This window comes from Pimephales promelas, chromosome 3 (genome assembly GCF_988280905.1).
Source record: "Pimephales promelas chromosome 3, fPimPro1.hap1.1, whole genome shotgun sequence".
Lineage (NCBI taxonomy): Eukaryota > Metazoa > Chordata > Actinopteri > Cypriniformes > Leuciscidae > Pimephales > Pimephales promelas.
In genome coordinates, this window is record NC_142771.1 from 46,106,637 (window position 1) to 46,114,136 (window position 7,500).

General features: G+C 47.7%; 39 non-coding genes across 39 annotated transcripts in view; all 39 read left to right on the top strand.

Moving 5' to 3' along the window:
• The first annotated feature begins 154 nt into the window (after window positions 1-154).
• On the top strand, window positions 155-273 carry LOC148988939 (5S ribosomal RNA). Its single transcript, XR_016162040.1, has one exon. It is a non-coding gene; the product is annotated as a 5S ribosomal RNA (ribosomal RNA).
• A 63-nt stretch (window positions 274-336) lies between these two features.
• Window positions 337-455, top strand: LOC148988940 (5S ribosomal RNA). The gene has a single exon (XR_016155940.1). It is a non-coding gene; the product is annotated as a 5S ribosomal RNA (ribosomal RNA).
• A 63-nt stretch (window positions 456-518) lies between these two features.
• On the top strand, window positions 519-637 carry LOC148988941 (5S ribosomal RNA). The gene has a single exon (XR_016163001.1). It is a non-coding gene; the product is annotated as a 5S ribosomal RNA (ribosomal RNA).
• A 63-nt stretch (window positions 638-700) lies between these two features.
• LOC148988942 (5S ribosomal RNA) lies at window positions 701-819 on the top strand. Its single transcript, XR_016155941.1, has one exon. It is a non-coding gene; the product is annotated as a 5S ribosomal RNA (ribosomal RNA).
• A 63-nt stretch (window positions 820-882) lies between these two features.
• Window positions 883-1,001, top strand: LOC148988943 (5S ribosomal RNA). Its single transcript, XR_016163002.1, has one exon. It is a non-coding gene; the product is annotated as a 5S ribosomal RNA (ribosomal RNA).
• Window positions 1,002-1,064: 63 nt separating this feature from the next.
• On the top strand, window positions 1,065-1,183 carry LOC148988944 (5S ribosomal RNA). The gene has a single exon (XR_016155942.1). It is a non-coding gene; the product is annotated as a 5S ribosomal RNA (ribosomal RNA).
• A 63-nt stretch (window positions 1,184-1,246) lies between these two features.
• LOC148988945 (5S ribosomal RNA) lies at window positions 1,247-1,365 on the top strand. The gene has a single exon (XR_016155943.1). It is a non-coding gene; the product is annotated as a 5S ribosomal RNA (ribosomal RNA).
• Window positions 1,366-1,428: 63 nt separating this feature from the next.
• Window positions 1,429-1,547, top strand: LOC148988946 (5S ribosomal RNA). Its single transcript, XR_016163583.1, has one exon. It is a non-coding gene; the product is annotated as a 5S ribosomal RNA (ribosomal RNA).
• A 63-nt stretch (window positions 1,548-1,610) lies between these two features.
• LOC148988947 (5S ribosomal RNA) lies at window positions 1,611-1,729 on the top strand. Its single transcript, XR_016162315.1, has one exon. It is a non-coding gene; the product is annotated as a 5S ribosomal RNA (ribosomal RNA).
• A 63-nt stretch (window positions 1,730-1,792) lies between these two features.
• LOC148988948 (5S ribosomal RNA) lies at window positions 1,793-1,911 on the top strand. The gene has a single exon (XR_016162611.1). It is a non-coding gene; the product is annotated as a 5S ribosomal RNA (ribosomal RNA).
• A 171-nt stretch (window positions 1,912-2,082) lies between these two features.
• On the top strand, window positions 2,083-2,201 carry LOC148988949 (5S ribosomal RNA). The gene has a single exon (XR_016155944.1). It is a non-coding gene; the product is annotated as a 5S ribosomal RNA (ribosomal RNA).
• Window positions 2,202-2,264: 63 nt separating this feature from the next.
• LOC148988950 (5S ribosomal RNA) lies at window positions 2,265-2,383 on the top strand. Its single transcript, XR_016155945.1, has one exon. It is a non-coding gene; the product is annotated as a 5S ribosomal RNA (ribosomal RNA).
• Window positions 2,384-2,446: 63 nt separating this feature from the next.
• Window positions 2,447-2,565, top strand: LOC148988951 (5S ribosomal RNA). Its single transcript, XR_016163003.1, has one exon. It is a non-coding gene; the product is annotated as a 5S ribosomal RNA (ribosomal RNA).
• Window positions 2,566-2,628: 63 nt separating this feature from the next.
• LOC148988952 (5S ribosomal RNA) lies at window positions 2,629-2,747 on the top strand. Its single transcript, XR_016155946.1, has one exon. It is a non-coding gene; the product is annotated as a 5S ribosomal RNA (ribosomal RNA).
• Window positions 2,748-2,917: 170 nt separating this feature from the next.
• LOC148988953 (5S ribosomal RNA) lies at window positions 2,918-3,036 on the top strand. The gene has a single exon (XR_016162041.1). It is a non-coding gene; the product is annotated as a 5S ribosomal RNA (ribosomal RNA).
• A 63-nt stretch (window positions 3,037-3,099) lies between these two features.
• LOC148988954 (5S ribosomal RNA) lies at window positions 3,100-3,218 on the top strand. The gene has a single exon (XR_016155947.1). It is a non-coding gene; the product is annotated as a 5S ribosomal RNA (ribosomal RNA).
• A 63-nt stretch (window positions 3,219-3,281) lies between these two features.
• On the top strand, window positions 3,282-3,400 carry LOC148988955 (5S ribosomal RNA). The gene has a single exon (XR_016163004.1). It is a non-coding gene; the product is annotated as a 5S ribosomal RNA (ribosomal RNA).
• Window positions 3,401-3,463: 63 nt separating this feature from the next.
• Window positions 3,464-3,582, top strand: LOC148988956 (5S ribosomal RNA). Its single transcript, XR_016155949.1, has one exon. It is a non-coding gene; the product is annotated as a 5S ribosomal RNA (ribosomal RNA).
• A 63-nt stretch (window positions 3,583-3,645) lies between these two features.
• On the top strand, window positions 3,646-3,764 carry LOC148988957 (5S ribosomal RNA). The gene has a single exon (XR_016155950.1). It is a non-coding gene; the product is annotated as a 5S ribosomal RNA (ribosomal RNA).
• A 63-nt stretch (window positions 3,765-3,827) lies between these two features.
• On the top strand, window positions 3,828-3,946 carry LOC148988958 (5S ribosomal RNA). Its single transcript, XR_016161183.1, has one exon. It is a non-coding gene; the product is annotated as a 5S ribosomal RNA (ribosomal RNA).
• Window positions 3,947-4,009: 63 nt separating this feature from the next.
• LOC148988959 (5S ribosomal RNA) lies at window positions 4,010-4,128 on the top strand. Its single transcript, XR_016155951.1, has one exon. It is a non-coding gene; the product is annotated as a 5S ribosomal RNA (ribosomal RNA).
• A 63-nt stretch (window positions 4,129-4,191) lies between these two features.
• On the top strand, window positions 4,192-4,310 carry LOC148988960 (5S ribosomal RNA). The gene has a single exon (XR_016155952.1). It is a non-coding gene; the product is annotated as a 5S ribosomal RNA (ribosomal RNA).
• A 63-nt stretch (window positions 4,311-4,373) lies between these two features.
• On the top strand, window positions 4,374-4,492 carry LOC148988961 (5S ribosomal RNA). The gene has a single exon (XR_016155953.1). It is a non-coding gene; the product is annotated as a 5S ribosomal RNA (ribosomal RNA).
• Window positions 4,493-4,555: 63 nt separating this feature from the next.
• On the top strand, window positions 4,556-4,674 carry LOC148988962 (5S ribosomal RNA). The gene has a single exon (XR_016155954.1). It is a non-coding gene; the product is annotated as a 5S ribosomal RNA (ribosomal RNA).
• Window positions 4,675-4,737: 63 nt separating this feature from the next.
• LOC148988963 (5S ribosomal RNA) lies at window positions 4,738-4,856 on the top strand. Its single transcript, XR_016155955.1, has one exon. It is a non-coding gene; the product is annotated as a 5S ribosomal RNA (ribosomal RNA).
• Window positions 4,857-4,919: 63 nt separating this feature from the next.
• LOC148988964 (5S ribosomal RNA) lies at window positions 4,920-5,038 on the top strand. Its single transcript, XR_016155956.1, has one exon. It is a non-coding gene; the product is annotated as a 5S ribosomal RNA (ribosomal RNA).
• A 63-nt stretch (window positions 5,039-5,101) lies between these two features.
• On the top strand, window positions 5,102-5,220 carry LOC148988965 (5S ribosomal RNA). The gene has a single exon (XR_016155957.1). It is a non-coding gene; the product is annotated as a 5S ribosomal RNA (ribosomal RNA).
• Window positions 5,221-5,283: 63 nt separating this feature from the next.
• LOC148988966 (5S ribosomal RNA) lies at window positions 5,284-5,402 on the top strand. Its single transcript, XR_016163005.1, has one exon. It is a non-coding gene; the product is annotated as a 5S ribosomal RNA (ribosomal RNA).
• A 63-nt stretch (window positions 5,403-5,465) lies between these two features.
• LOC148988967 (5S ribosomal RNA) lies at window positions 5,466-5,584 on the top strand. The gene has a single exon (XR_016155958.1). It is a non-coding gene; the product is annotated as a 5S ribosomal RNA (ribosomal RNA).
• A 63-nt stretch (window positions 5,585-5,647) lies between these two features.
• On the top strand, window positions 5,648-5,766 carry LOC148988968 (5S ribosomal RNA). Its single transcript, XR_016155960.1, has one exon. It is a non-coding gene; the product is annotated as a 5S ribosomal RNA (ribosomal RNA).
• Window positions 5,767-5,829: 63 nt separating this feature from the next.
• On the top strand, window positions 5,830-5,948 carry LOC148988969 (5S ribosomal RNA). The gene has a single exon (XR_016161184.1). It is a non-coding gene; the product is annotated as a 5S ribosomal RNA (ribosomal RNA).
• A 63-nt stretch (window positions 5,949-6,011) lies between these two features.
• On the top strand, window positions 6,012-6,130 carry LOC148988970 (5S ribosomal RNA). The gene has a single exon (XR_016155961.1). It is a non-coding gene; the product is annotated as a 5S ribosomal RNA (ribosomal RNA).
• Window positions 6,131-6,193: 63 nt separating this feature from the next.
• Window positions 6,194-6,312, top strand: LOC148988971 (5S ribosomal RNA). The gene has a single exon (XR_016155962.1). It is a non-coding gene; the product is annotated as a 5S ribosomal RNA (ribosomal RNA).
• Window positions 6,313-6,375: 63 nt separating this feature from the next.
• On the top strand, window positions 6,376-6,494 carry LOC148988972 (5S ribosomal RNA). The gene has a single exon (XR_016155963.1). It is a non-coding gene; the product is annotated as a 5S ribosomal RNA (ribosomal RNA).
• A 63-nt stretch (window positions 6,495-6,557) lies between these two features.
• On the top strand, window positions 6,558-6,676 carry LOC148988973 (5S ribosomal RNA). The gene has a single exon (XR_016155964.1). It is a non-coding gene; the product is annotated as a 5S ribosomal RNA (ribosomal RNA).
• A 63-nt stretch (window positions 6,677-6,739) lies between these two features.
• Window positions 6,740-6,858, top strand: LOC148988974 (5S ribosomal RNA). Its single transcript, XR_016155966.1, has one exon. It is a non-coding gene; the product is annotated as a 5S ribosomal RNA (ribosomal RNA).
• Window positions 6,859-6,921: 63 nt separating this feature from the next.
• On the top strand, window positions 6,922-7,040 carry LOC148988975 (5S ribosomal RNA). The gene has a single exon (XR_016155967.1). It is a non-coding gene; the product is annotated as a 5S ribosomal RNA (ribosomal RNA).
• A 63-nt stretch (window positions 7,041-7,103) lies between these two features.
• On the top strand, window positions 7,104-7,222 carry LOC148988976 (5S ribosomal RNA). Its single transcript, XR_016155968.1, has one exon. It is a non-coding gene; the product is annotated as a 5S ribosomal RNA (ribosomal RNA).
• Window positions 7,223-7,392: 170 nt separating this feature from the next.
• LOC148988977 (5S ribosomal RNA) overlaps window positions 7,393-7,500 on the top strand; it is a 119-nt gene continuing 11 nt past the window's right edge. The window contains exon 1 of the ribosomal RNA XR_016155969.1: window positions 7,393-7,500. This exon is cut by the window's right edge and continues 11 nt beyond it. This is a non-coding gene — a ribosomal RNA (5S ribosomal RNA).

The following is a 7,500-nucleotide window of genomic DNA, read 5'->3' on the forward strand; positions in this document are numbered from 1 at the left end:
AAAAAAAAAAAAAGAGTCAATGAAATGTTTCAAAAATCCTAAATTGTCTTTTTTCCCCTCAAAATTCCTGAAATAGTCTCTCAGTTTCTTCAGAAAGCCTGAAAGAGTCTCTTTTTTTTCTTCTTCAAATAGCCCAATTTTGGCTGCAGATTTCGCTTACGGCCATACCACCTTGAGAACGCCCGAACTCGTCTGATCTCGGATGCTAAGCAGGGTCGGGCCTGGTTAGTACTTGGATGGGAGACCGCCTGGGAATACCAGGTGCTGTAAGCTTTATGTAGTTTACTACCCTAATGTTCTAACCATTCAAATAGCCCAATTTTGGCAGCAGATTTCGCTTACGGCCATACCACCTTGAGAACGCCCGAACTCGTCTGATCTCGGAAGCTAAGCAGGGTCGGGCCTGGTTAGTACTTGGATGGGAGACCGCCTGGGAATACCAGGTGCTGTAAGCTTTATGTAGTTTACTACCCTAATGTTCTAACCATTCAAATAGCCCAATTTTGGCAGGAGATTTCGCTTACGACCATACCACCTTGAGAACGCCCGAACTCGTCTGATCTCGGAAGCTAAGCAGGGTCGGGCCTGGTTAGTACTTGGATGGGAGACCGCCTGGGAATACCAGGTGCTGTAAGCTTTATGTAGTTTACTACCCTAATGTTCTAACCATTCAAATAGCCCAATTTTGGCAGCAGATTTCGCTTACGGCCATACCACCTTGAGAACGCCCGAACTCGTCTGATCTCGGAAGCTAAGCAGGGTCGGGCCTGGTTAGTACTTGGATGGGAGACCGCCTGGGAATACCAGGTGCTGTAAGCTTTATGTAGTTTACTACCCTAATGTTCTAACCATTCAAATAGCCCAATTTTGGCAGGAGATTTCGCTTACGACCATACCACCTTGAGAACGCCCGAACTCGTCTGATCTCGGAAGCTAAGCAGGGTCGGGCCTGGTTAGTACTTGGATGGGAGACCGCCTGGGAATACCAGGTGCTGTAAGCTTTATGTAGTTTACTACCCTAATGTTCTAACCATTCAAATAGCCCAATTTTGGCAGCAGATTTCGCTTACGGCCATACCACCTTGAGAACGCCCGAACTCGTCTGATCTCGGAAGCTAAGCAGGGTCGGGCCTGGTTAGTACTTGGATGGGAGACCGCCTGGGAATACCAGGTGCTGTAAGCTTTATATAGTTTACTACCCTAATGTTCTAACCATTCAAATAGCCCAATTTTGGCAGCAGATTTCGCTTACGGCCATACCACCTTGAGAACGCCCGAACTCGTCTGATCTCGGAAGCTAAGCAGGGTCGGGCCTGGTTAGTACTTGGATGGGAGACCGCCTGGGAATACCAGGTGCTGTAAGCTTTATATAGTTTACTACCCTAATGTTTTAACTATTCAAATAGCCCAATTTTGGCAGCAGATTTCGCTTACGGCCATACCACCTTGAGAACGCCCGAACTCGTCTGATCTCGGAAGCTAAGCAGGGTCGGGGCTGGTTAGTACTTGGATGGGAGACCGCCTGGGAATACCAGGTGCTGTAAGCTTTATATAGTTTACTACCCTAATGTTCTAACCATTCAAATAGCCCAATTTTGGCAGCAGATTTCGCTTACGGCCATACCACCTTGAGAACGCCCGAACTCGTCTGATCTCGGAAGCTAAGCAGGGTCGGGCCTGGTTAGTACTTGGATGGGAGACCGCCTGGGAATAGCAGGTGCTGTAAGCTTTATATAGTTTACTACCCTAATGTTTCAACTATTCAAATAGCCCAATTTTGGCAGCAGATTTCGCTTACGGCCATACCACCTTGAGAACGCCCGAACTCGTCTGATCTCGGAAGCTAGGCAGGGTCGGGCCTGGTTAGTACTTGGATGGGTGACCGCCTGGGAATACCAGGTGCTGTAAGCTTTATTGTTTAAAAAAAAAAAAAAAAAAAAAGAGTCAATGAAATGTTTCAAAAATCCTAAATTGTCTTTTTTCCCCTCAAAATTCCTGAAATAGTCTCTCAGTTTCTTCAGAAAGCCTGAAAGAGTCTCTTTTTTTTCTTCTTCAAATAGCCCAATTTTGCCTGCAGATTTCGCTTACGGCCATACCACCTTGAGAACGCCCGAACTCGTCTGATCTCGGAAGCTAAGCAGGGTCGGGCCTGGTTAGTACTTGGATGGGAGACCGCCTGGGAATACCAGGTGCTGTAAGCTTTATGTAGTTTACTACCCTAATGTTCTAACCATTCAAATAGCCCAATTTTGGCAGCAGATTTCGCTTACGGCCATACCACCTTGAGAACGCCCGAACTCGTCTGATCTCGGAAGCTAAGCAGGGTCGGGCCTGGTTAGTACTTGGATGGGAGACCGCCTGGGAATACCAGGTGCTGTAAGCTTTATGTAGTTTACTACCCTAATGTTCTAACCATTCAAATAGCCCAATTTTGGCAGGAGATTTCGCTTACGACCATACCACCTTGAGAACGCCCGAACTCGTCTGATCTCGGAAGCTAAGCAGGGTCGGGCCTGGTTAGTACTTGGATGGGAGACCGCCTGGGAATACCAGGTGCTGTAAGCTTTATGTAGTTTACTACCCTAATGTTCTAACCATTCAAATAGCCCAATTTTGGCAGCAGATTTCGCTTACGGCCATACCACCTTGAGAACGCCCGAACTCGTCTGATCTCGGAAGCTAAGCAGGGTCGGGCCTGGTTAGTACTTGGATGGGAGACCGCCTGGGAATACCAGGTGCTGTAAGCTTTATTGTTTAAAAAAAAAAAAAAAAAAAAGAGTCAATGAAATGTTTCAAAAATCCTAAATTGTCTTTTTTCCCCTCAAAATTCCTGAAATAGTCTCTCAGTTTCTTCAGAAAGCCTGAAAGAGTCTCTTTTTTTTCTTCTTCAAATAGCCCAATTTTGGCTGCAGATTTCGCTTACGGCCATACCACCTTGAGAACGCCCGAACTCGTCTGATCTCGGATGCTAAGCAGGGTCGGGCCTGGTTAGTACTTGGATGGGAGACCGCCTGGGAATACCAGGTGCTGTAAGCTTTATGTAGTTTACTACCCTAATGTTCTAACCATTCAAATAGCCCAATTTTGGCAGCAGATTTCGCTTACGGCCATACCACCTTGAGAACGCCCGAACTCGTCTGATCTCGGAAGCTAAGCAGGGTCGGGCCTGGTTAGTACTTGGATGGGAGACCGCCTGGGAATACCAGGTGCTGTAAGCTTTATGTAGTTTACTACCCTAATGTTCTAACCATTCAAATAGCCCAATTTTGGCAGGAGATTTCGCTTACGACCATACCACCTTGAGAACGCCCGAACTCGTCTGATCTCGGAAGCTAAGCAGGGTCGGGCCTGGTTAGTACTTGGATGGGAGACCGCCTGGGAATACCAGGTGCTGTAAGCTTTATGTAGTTTACTACCCTAATGTTCTAACCATTCAAATAGCCCAATTTTGGCAGCGGATTTCGCTTACGGCCATACCACCTTGAGAACGCCCGAACTCGTCTGATCTCGGAAGCTAAGCAGGGTCGGGCCTGGTTAGTACTTGGATGGGAGACCGCCTGGGAATACCAGGTGCTGTAAGCTTTATATAGTTTACTACCCTAATGTTCTAACCATTCAAATAGCCCAATTTTGGCAGCAGATTTCGCTTACGGCCATACCACCTTGAGAACGCCCGAACTCGTCTGATCTCGGAAGCTAAGCAGGGTCGGGCCTGGTTAGTACTTGGATGGGAGACCGCCTGGGAATACCAGGTGCTGTAAGCTTTATATAGTTTACTACCCTAATGTTCTAACCATTCAAATAGCCCAATTTTGGCAGCAGATTTCGCTTACGGCCATACCACCTTGAGAACGCCCGAACTCGTCTGGTCTCGGAAGCTAAGCAGGGTCGGGCCTGGTTAGTACTTGGATGGGAGACCGCCTGGGAATACCAGGTGCTGTAAGCTTTATATAGTTTACTACCCTAATGTTCTAACCATTCAAATAGCCCAATTTTGGCAGCAGATTTCGCTTACGGCCATACCACCTTGAGAACGCCCGAACTCGTCTGATCTCGGAAGCTAAGCAGGGTCGGGCCTGGTTAGTACTTGGATGGGAGACCGCCTGGGAATACCAGGTGCTGTAAGCTTTATATAGTTTACTACCCTAATGTTCTAACCATTCAAATAGCCCAATTTTGGCAGCAGATTTCGCTTACGGCCATACCACCTTGAGAACGCCCGAACTCGTCTGATCTCGGAAGCTAAGCAGGGTCGGGCCTGGTTAGTACTTGGATGGGAGACCGCCTGGGAATACCAGGTGCTGTAAGCTTTATATAGTTTACTACCCTAATGTTCTAACCATTCAAATAGCCCAATTTTGGCAGCAGATTTCGCTTACGGCCATACCACCTTGAGAACGCCCGAACTCGTCTGATCTCGGAAGCTAAGCAGGGTCGGGCCTGGTTAGTACTTGGATGGGAGACCGCCTGGGAATACCAGGTGCTGTAAGCTTTATATAGTTTACTACCCTAATGTTTTAACTATTCAAATAGCCCAATTTTGGCAGCAGATTTCGCTTACGGCCATACCACCTTGAGAACGCCCGAACTCGTCTGATCTCGGAAGCTAAGCAGGGTCGGGCCTGGTTAGTACTTGGATGGGAGACCGCCTGGGAATACCAGGTGCTGTAAGCTTTATATAGTTTACTACCCTAATGTTCTAACCATTCAAATAGCCCAATTTTGGCAGCAGATTTCGCTTACGGCCATACCACCTTGAGAACGCCCGAACTCGTCTGATCTCGGAAGCTAAGCAGGGTCGGGCCTGGTTAGTACTTGGATGGGAGACCGCCTGGGAATACCAGGTGCTGTAAGCTTTATATAGTTTACTACCCTAATGTTTTAACTATTCAAATAGCCCAATTTTGGCAGCAGATTTCGCTTACGGCCATACCACCTTGAGAACGCCCGAACTCGTCTGATCTCGGAAGCTAAGCAGGGTCGGGCCTGGTTAGTACTTGGATGGGAGACCGCCTGGGAATACCAGGTGCTGTAAGCTTTATGTAGTTTACTACCCTAATGTTCTAACCATTCAAATAGCCCAATTTTGGCAGCAGATTTCGCTTACGGCCATACCACCTTGAGAACGCCCGAACTCGTCTGATCTCGGAAGCTAAGCAGGGTCGGGCCTGGTTAGTACTTGGATGGGAGACCGCCTGGGAATACCAGGTGCTGTAAGCTTTATGTAGTTTACTACCCTAATGTTCTAACCATTCAAATAGCCCAATTTTGGCAGGAGATTTCGCTTACGACCATACCACCTTGAGAACGCCCGAACTCGTCTGATCTCGGAAGCTAAGCAGGGTCGGGCCTGGTTAGTACTTGGATGGGAGACCGCCTGGGAATACCAGGTGCTGTAAGCTTTATGTAGTTTACTACCCTAATGTTCTAACCATTCAAATAGCCCAATTTTGGCAGCGGATTTCGCTTACGGCCATACCACCTTGAGAACGCCCGAACTCGTCTGATCTCGGAAGCTAAGCAGGGTCGGGCCTGGTTAGTACTTGGATGGGAGACCGCCTGGGAATACCAGGTGCTGTAAGCTTTATATAGTTTACTACCCTAATGTTCTAACCATTCAAATAGCCCAATTTTGGCAGCAGATTTCGCTTACGGCCATACCACCTTGAGAACGCCCGAACTCGTCTGATCTCGGAAGCTAAGCAGGGTCGGGCCTGGTTAGTACTTGGATGGGAGACCGCCTGGGAATACCAGGTGCTGTAAGCTTTATATAGTTTACTACCCTAATGTTCTAACCATTCAAATAGCCCAATTTTGGCAGCAGATTTCGCTTACGGCCATACCACCTTGAGAACGCCCGAACTCGTCTGGTCTCGGAAGCTAAGCAGGGTCGGGCCTGGTTAGTACTTGGATGGGAGACCGCCTGGGAATACCAGGTGCTGTAAGCTTTATATAGTTTACTACCCTAATGTTCTAACCATTCAAATAGCCCAATTTTGGCAGCAGATTTCGCTTACGGCCATACCACCTTGAGAACGCCCGAACTCGTCTGATCTCGGAAGCTAAGCAGGGTCGGGCCTGGTTAGTACTTGGATGGGAGACCGCCTGGGAATACCAGGTGCTGTAAGCTTTATATAGTTTACTACCCTAATGTTCTAACCATTCAAATAGCCCAATTTTGGCAGCAGATTTCGCTTACGGCCATACCACCTTGAGAACGCCCGAACTCGTCTGATCTCGGAAGCTAAGCAGGGTCGGGCCTGGTTAGTACTTGGATGGGAGACCGCCTGGGAATACCAGGTGCTGTAAGCTTTATATAGTTTACTACCCTAATGTTCTAACCATTCAAATAGCCCAATTTTGGCAGCAGATTTCGCTTACGGCCATACCACCTTGAGAACGCCCGAACTCGTCTGATCTCGGAAGCTAAGCAGGGTCGGGCCTGGTTAGTACTTGGATGGGAGACCGCCTGGGAATACCAGGTGCTGTAAGCTTTATATAGTTTACTACCCTAATGTTTTAACTATTCAAATAGCCCAATTTTGGCAGCAGATTTCGCTTACGGCCATACCACCTTGAGAACGCCCGAACTCGTCTGATCTCGGAAGCTAAGCAGGGTCGGGCCTGGTTAGTACTTGGATGGGAGACCGCCTGGGAATACCAGGTGCTGTAAGCTTTATATAGTTTACTACCCTAATGTTCTAACCATTCAAATAGCCCAATTTTGGCAGCAGATTTCGCTTACGGCCATACCACCTTGAGAACGCCCGAACTCGTCTGATCTCGGAAGCTAAGCAGGGTCGGGCCTGGTTAGTACTTGGATGGGAGACCGCCTGGGAATACCAGGTGCTGTAAGCTTTATATAGTTTACTACCCTAATGTTTTAACTATTCAAATAGCCCAATTTTGGCAGCAGATTTCGCTTACGGCCATACCACCTTGAGAACGCCCGAACTCGTCTGATCTCGGAAGCTAAGCAGGGTCGGGCCTGGTTAGTACTTGGATGGGAGACCGCCTGGGAATACCAGGTGCTGTAAGCTTTATGTAGTTTACTACCCTAATGTTCTAACCATTCAAATAGCCCAATTTTGGCAGCAGATTTCGCTTACGGCCATACCACCTTGAGAACGCCCGAACTCGTCTGATCTCGGAAGCTAAGCAGGGTCGGGCCTGGTTAGTACTTGGATGGGAGACCGCCTGGGAATACCAGGTGCTGTAAGCTTTATTGTTTAAAAAAAAAAAAAAAAAAAAGAGTCAATGAAATGTTTCAAAAATCCTAAATTGTCTTTTTTCCCCTCAAAATTCCTGAAATAGTCTCTCAGTTTCTTCAGAAAGCCTGAAAGAGTCTCTTTTTTTTCTTCTTCAAATAGCCCAATTTTGGCTGCAGATTTCGCTTACGGCCATACCACCTTGAGAACGCCCGAACTCGTCTGATCTCGGAAGCTAAGCAGGGTCGGGCCTGGTTAGTACTTGGATGGGAGACCGCCTGGGAATACCAGG